Genomic DNA, 7500 nt, shown 5'->3' with positions numbered 1-7500 from the left:
GGCGTGGCGCTGATAGGGACGGTGCACCCATCTGCTGAGTCCGGCCACCCGCTAACGGCATTAACTCGGCTTGATCCAGTCAATGGTAGGGTGTCGTGCCAGAGGAGACCGTTATGTAGCTTAGCAAGATTAAATTTCATGGATAATTTGTTGGTATTCTTATTAATCTACGAGAAATGTGATCCAATTACACAATAAATATGGCACAAACTCCATCCAGCTCTGTCTGTCCGTGGCGCTGCTGGGAGCATCTACACACAAAAGCTCTTGTCAATACAGACAGACTGCATGCTAACTAAGAATATTCACTAATCATTCTAAATGGGACAACCTACTCACCGGCGCCGCTGCTGCTGAACCCACAGAGCAACACAAAAACTGTAACACTCCTTGAGCTCGGTGCCGCCCCACACACTGACTCACTACCCGCAGTTGCCTGGCACCGCCTCGCCCTGCACCGCCAGACAGTCTGGTGCTGGGCCACACTCGCGTGACACGGCCCTTTATAGTAGCTACGCATATAAGCGGCCTTACTTTTTGTTTACGCTGCAAGTTTGGTCCTTTGTGCGGCACTGAACTAAGGCTTGTCTGAGGCTCCTGTGCTAGCCTCGCCAACACTCAGTGGGGGGCGCCCGGCAAACACACGCCGCAGGATGGAGTGTTCGTAATTTATACAACTCCTGCATCAATATACTGCACGTGTCTCTCACTCACCTAGTCATCACAAGGCGCCGGTCTGTAATACCGCGACTTCAATATGGTTGTGCCTCATACACTTTATTGCCTCCCCTCCCCCCCTCTTCTCTCCCCACGATCCCCTACTTGTGTACTGTTCCCGTATCCTTGTAATCTACGGAGACAAATCGAGATCCATTTTCAAGCGAAGGTCGTTGTAATTTTGCTGCAAACGAAAGGCTGCAGCAATTACCAGGCAGCGCAGCGAAGCAGGAACACCAACATCTGGTTCTTACGTCAAATAAAAATAGGAGGAACATAACAACACCAGGAAATAAGGAGAATGCAAAAGGCTACTTGACCTATACAGAGCAGCTCCTGAAAGGTGTGAAGGAGAGGAAGTGTAAAGATAATCATAACAAATACTGAAAAATGCTTCATGGCGTTAGGAGATATAATTGGATTACGTTAATCCTCAAAACTTCTTCACTGTCTCCACCAATGAGTGAGAGCATCGCGTCTTCCTGAGTCAAGGCGCGGAGCTTGTGAACCCCGCACGCCGCGAGTTCCCAGAGTTAAGCAACACAAGGGTCGGCGGCCGCGGGCGCCACAACTTGCACCACCACGCCACCGGAACACCTGCAAGCCATCCCCGCTCCACTGCCACCCTGGACATCACCTCCACCACCCACACAAGCTTGTGTGGAGAGTTGTGGCGTTGAATAATGCACTACACTATTAACATTAACTCTTCCACTGCTATTTGGCGCATCTTTTCTTAATTACTAATCACTATGCGCCTTTTTTTTTCTCTAAAGCCAACTCCAAACATTGTATTGGGCGGAAATTCCAAATCGATTATTTTTTATCCTCTTCTTTCTTGTAGCTGCTCATAAAGATCCAATACTTTTCTTTTAGAGCTGTGAATTGTTGCATTCCGCAGTGAAAGGGTTAAACAATAGAAAAAAATAAATAAGTAAACTGTTTCAAGACACTTCTCTCAAATTCTGGATGATTATTTCAGACAATACTCTCTAGGCCAGTGTTTCTCAACCTGTGCGCCGCGGCGCACTTGTGCGCCGCGGGGATCACATAGGTGCGCCGCGAGTACTCGGACACGTCCTGTACCCGTCCATCAGAGCTGCAGTCAGCTGGCATTCCTGAGTTGCCATATCACTTGTCTTATTTTACTTATTTACACGTTCATGTGAAAAATTTTAGATGTGTGTACAAACTGAGCATATGCATACCAGTTGGTTGTATACAAGATGGAATATATGATGTGATTTGCGTGAACCTTTAGTAACAATTAATATGGCAACATATAACGAGAACATTGGGTAGGCAGCTCCAGGGCCAGGACCAAGGGGTCTCGTGCTACAGTTGACTCCCCGTAACGCGTAGTGCCGTACTGCATTCGTTGCTCAACGAGGCTTAAAAATGGAGAAATACCTCATAAAAAAGCGTAAATGTGCTGAAGAAAAAGAAGAAGAAGTTGCAGAGGACATTATTAAGTCAAAGCGTACATGTGTCGAAGGCACTGATGGTGACGTAACAGTAAAACCTGGTGAAAATGAGACGTCTCGTCCAGGCCATATCGTGGAAAGTGAAGAAAATGAAGTGAGAGTTGAAAGTGAGTACAGCTGTGCGGGTCCGAGCAGAAAAAGTGATATGACGGGCTTGAGATCAGTTAAAACAATGACAGGTACCAGCAAAAGTAGCCGCAGCAAGTCATTTCGCATGTATAACGACAGTTACCTTGGACTTGGATTCACTTGCTGTGATAGCGAAAATGGCCCTAAACAAAAATGTGTTGTTTGTGGCTTGGAGTTATCAAATGAATCTATGACTCCACAGAAAATGAAGAGACATTTATCAACTAAGCATCGTCACCTGACACAGAAACCTATAGATTACTTTAAGAGACTCTTGAAAGAAAACAAACAACAAAGTCTTGGGTTTGAGAAAAAAGTGAAGGTAGCAGAAAAAGGCACAGAAAGCAAGCTATTTAGTAGCAGAACAAACAGTAAAACAAATGAAACCCCATTCAATTGCAGAATCCTATTTTCTTCCAGCTTGCTGTTCTGTAGTGAAAACTTTGTTTGGGGATGAGGCTGAAAAAGAAGTGAAAAAAATTCCTCTCTCAAACGATACGATTGGCAGACGAATCAAGGATGTGTCATCTGACATTGACAAAAGTGTGTGTGAACTGGTGAAAGATAAAATGTTTGCCTTACAAGCGGACGAATCAACAGATATTGGAGGGAAACCTCAGTTACTTGTGTTCATCCGTTTCATTGATGATAAGAAAATAACCGAGCAATTCTTGTGCTGCAAAGAACTAAGTCAAACAACAGGACAGGAAATATTTTCTACAGTGACAGAATATTTGGTAGAAATGGACTTAACATGGAAATTATGTGTAGGAATTTGCACAGATGGTTGTCCATCAATGGTGGGGTCAGTAAAGGGTTTTGTGTCTTTAGTGAAGAAGGAAAATCCATTTCTGATTACCACACATTGTTTCTTGCACCGTGAAGCTCTTGTTGCTAAAACACTTGGACAAGATTTAAAATTTGTTCTTGATAATGTCGTGAAAATGGTGAACTTTATTAAAAGTAGACCAAAGCAGTCAAGATTATTTTCCAGTCTTTGTGAAGAAATGGGATCTGCCCACGAAGGTCTTCTCCTCCACACGGAAGTTCGGTGGTTGTCAAGAGGCAGAGTGTTATCCCGTGTGCATGAACTAAGAGAGGAAATTCTTCTTTTCTTTGCTCTTGAAGAGAAAACAGAATTCTGCGAATTACTGGCTGACGAAATTTGGAATGCAAAATTATGTTATTTGGCAGATATATTTGAGCATTTGAACAAGGTGAATGTAAGTATGCAAGGGAGAAATGAAAATATGTTAACATGCACTGATAAAATGCAGTCAATGAAAGAAAAACTCAAGGTTTGGAAAGACAGGTCAAGTGAAGGTAATATTGACATGTTTCAAAAGACTGCTGCAGCAAACAACACAGACATTGTTCCACTCATTACAGACCACCTTACAAGCCTAGAAAGGAGCATTGAAAAATACTTCCCAAATATATCTACTGAAAGTTATGATTGGCTGAGAAATCCATTCGTGCTCGATCCCTTACACAAGCCTCAACTTAGCACTCATGAAGAAGAGGAACTAATTGATATCCGAAATGACCGCACATTAAGACTGCAATATATGGAAATGTCATTAGAAAGCTTTTGGATTGAAATGGAAAAACAATACCCACATATTTCAAAAAAGGCCCAGAAAATACTCTTGCAGTTTTCGACCTCATATTTGTGTGAACTGGGATTTTCAGCACTAACAAATATAAAAACTAAGAAAAGATGTAACTTGCTCTCTGTTGAAGAGGAAATGAGAGTGTGTCTGTCAGCTGTCCCTCCCAACATAGAGAGGATATGTAAATCCAGGCAGGCACAGGTGTCTCATTGATAAGGTATGTATTTTTTTTAGTAATAGTTTATTTACAGTACACACTGTTTCCTGCTGTTTATTTGCACCTATTATTTCATCAATAATATTGTGTAACTGAGATATTATGGTTAACACACCGTCCGTGAAAGAGTAAAAGGTTAATTAATTATGAAATTAAAGAGATGGTGCGTCGCCAAATTAAAAACATGTCTTTAGTGCGCCGCCAACCAACAAAGGTTGAGAAACACTGCACTATTACCTTCAGTGGATCTTCGCTGGAAGGCTGCACCACCTAATAATGCACTACAGCAATAACAATGAACACTACCAAGAGCAAAGGGACTAAATTATTTCAAACACTCCTCAAACAATCCTTTAATCCTTTCCAAACTATACTGTACAGGGTATTCGATCTTTAGAGGGTGTTCGGTGGAGCTGTACCGCCAAGAATCACATGCACTACACTAATAATAATAACACTCTTAACAACACTAACGGAACTAAGTTGTTTCAAGACACAAATTTTGGATAATCCTTTGTATAATCTTAAGGGACTGCCATCTTCAGTGGATCAATTTTTTTATTTGTTTCTGTTGCCCTAGACCAGAAAACCTGGCATATAAAACTAAAAGAAATAAAGAAAAGAAAAAGAATGGAGGAAAGAAGGAAAGAAAAAGGAAAAGAAATAAAAGAAAGCAAGCAAGAAAGAGAATAGAATAGGAAACAAAAGAAAAGAAAAGAAAGTGAGAAAAAAGAAATTGAAACACTGAACACTGGCCGACATAACGTAATCTAGAGAGCACAACTGGACAGGCGCCACAGTCATGGAGTGAAGCAAGAACATATTTCCACCTTCATGTTCTATTGATATTCTAGCTCCTGGTGTGAACTGTGCCGCCCCGGTGACTCATGGCCACCACCACCGCCACCACCATCACCACCACCACCACCACCACCTCTACCTGACGAGGCGAGGGTTGCGTGGCTAGACTGGAGGTGGATGGAGTACTTTTTCTTTTTTTTTTTTCTTTTTTTTCTTCCCTCTCTCTGCAACTTTACTGTGAAAGGTATATATAAATCTCTCTCTCTCTCTCTCTCTCTCTCTCTCTCTCTCTCTCTCTCTCTCTCTCTCTCTCTCTCTCTCTCTCTCTCTCTCTCTCTCTCTCTCAGTACTGAATACAATCGAGTTCTAGTTTATGGCTTGGTTCACCTTTCACACTGAGCAGCTCCGAAGTGTAAATGTAACGCTGGCTTATAATTCAGGAAAAGTGGAAAAGTTTGTATCTCTCTCTCTCTCTCTCTCTCTCTCTCTCTCTCTCTCTCTCTCTCTCTCTCTCTCTCTCTCTCTCTCTCTCTCTCTCTCTCTCTCTCTCTCTCTCAGGTGCAACACACAGGTAATAAACACGGCAGCCTTGACCTTGTGGCGACGCTGTATTGATTCACAACACTGTCTTGCTTGCCTGTCTTGTGTCGCAGCGCCCCTCCCTCCCTACTGTGTGCTGCTGCCCCATGAGGAGTGGTAGTAGTAGCAGCAGTAGTAGTAGTAGTAGTAGTAGTAGTAGTAGTAGTAGTAGTAGTAGTAGTAGTAGTAGTAGTAGTAGTAGTAGTAGTACACCATACACGTTCGTTATGCACCTTATCTCCTAGCATCTGTACTCTTATATATTACGTACATACACACATACATACAAACATACATACATACATACATACATACGATATATAAATCGATGAACACAAGACCAAGGGATCTATTTAAGCTCACTTAATGCACACACACACACACACACACACACACACACACACACACACACACACACACACACACACACACACACACACACACACACACAAAAAAAAAAAAAAAAAAAAAAAAAAAAAAAAGTTTCCGCATGTACAAATAAGGTAATGCAAGTTATTTAAACCGCCTTTTCCTTCCTCTTTTTTCCCCCAACTCCTCACTCTGACCCTCCGTGCGCCTCCCCTTTCCCTCCTCTCTGATTACCCCGCCACGCCAGTACTTGAGTTACCATGCCATCACGCACCACTGCCTCCCCCCGTCACCCTACACACGCCTCTGCCTCCTGCCCCTCCCTGGTGCTCTAACTTCTTCTTACAGGGAAAAAAAAAAAAGAAAAAAAGAATAATAATAAAAAAATGTAAAAAATCACCTCATCCTCTTCCTTCTCTCCTCCTCGTTGCATCAGTCATTTCAAGCTCAAGCTGCCTGCCGCCGCGCCGTCACTCTGCACACGTCTCCGCATCTTGCTCCTTCTTATCTGATAATGTGGATACGTTACTTACTAAAGAGAGTGATTCTCAGTATGTCAGGTATTCTTTCGAGTGCATTAAAACGGTGCGTAGATAATAATACCTAACTTTGTCTTTTCACCTTTAAACAAAGATTAGAAAGTAAGAAAAAAATTATTGATTGATATGAACTTTTTATATCAATATTTTCTTCTACTTATAAGTTTTAAGTGTATAATTTATTATTTTTTCCAGGTACACAACTCAAAAAACAGGAAAATTTTTCAAACTCAAAAGTTTTATCTGATGCTGTGAATGCCTTCCTTCAAAGACAAGCTGCGTGTGTCAAATATTCTTTTGAGTTCATAGGAGCGGTGTATAGATAACAACATTTAAATTTATCAACATTTCACTTTGTACAAAATGCATAAAGAAAAAAAAATATGCACTTTAATAATTCATATAAACTTTTCATATTAATATTTTCCTTCAAATTTTTTCATGTTCTAAAGCACAAAAGCAGCCATTACTGCATTTATATATATATATATATATATATATATATATATATATATATATATATATATATATATATATATATATATATATATATATATATATATATATATATATATATATATATATTTTTTTTTTTTTTTTTTTTTTTTTTTTTTTGTACAATTCCCGTTCAAACTTATATAAGGCAAGAGAACAATCACATCTCAAAACAATAATTCCATCAGTCCACAAATTTTAACATTTTCCCATAATCCTCAAATATGAACACAAATACTTAAATGTTCACATCAACAACACAAACACCAAATAAAGAATACCATGCAATGCAGAATTCGAAAGTCTTCCAATAAGAAAACTCCATTCATCCACATATCTCAATTTCTCTTCCTGGCGACCCACTATTGTGAAGACTTCAACAACACAACACAACACAACAACACGATCCACTGAGTCACCCTTTCTTTTATAACATTATACCACTGAAAGCACTCCTCTCTCTCTCTCTCTCTCTCTCTCTCTCTCTCTCTCTCTCTCTCTCTCTCTCTCTCTCTCTCTCTCTCTCTCCCCTCTCACGCCCTTATACACGTCCCTAT

General features: G+C 40.7%; 1 protein-coding gene and 1 long non-coding RNA gene across 5 annotated transcripts in view; one reads left to right on the top strand and one right to left on the bottom strand.

Annotated features, from left to right (window-relative positions):
• The window catches only part of LOC135089148 (klarsicht protein-like), a 321886-nt gene that overhangs the window by 264279 nt on the left and 50107 nt on the right, over nt 1-7500 (bottom strand). The gene's annotated exons all lie outside the window — the stretch shown is intronic.
• LOC135089150 (uncharacterized) overlaps nt 1682-7500 on the top strand; it is a 48643-nt gene continuing 42824 nt past the window's right edge. The window contains exon 1 of the long non-coding RNA XR_010261396.1: nt 1682-4160. This is a non-coding gene — a long non-coding RNA (uncharacterized LOC135089150). The remainder of the gene's footprint in view (nt 4161-7500) is intronic.

This window comes from Scylla paramamosain, chromosome 32 (genome assembly GCF_035594125.1).
Source record: "Scylla paramamosain isolate STU-SP2022 chromosome 32, ASM3559412v1, whole genome shotgun sequence".
NCBI lineage: Eukaryota > Metazoa > Arthropoda > Malacostraca > Decapoda > Portunidae > Scylla > Scylla paramamosain.
Note: the sequence above shows the minus strand (reverse complement) of the source record. Positions and strands in the feature narration are given on the sequence as shown.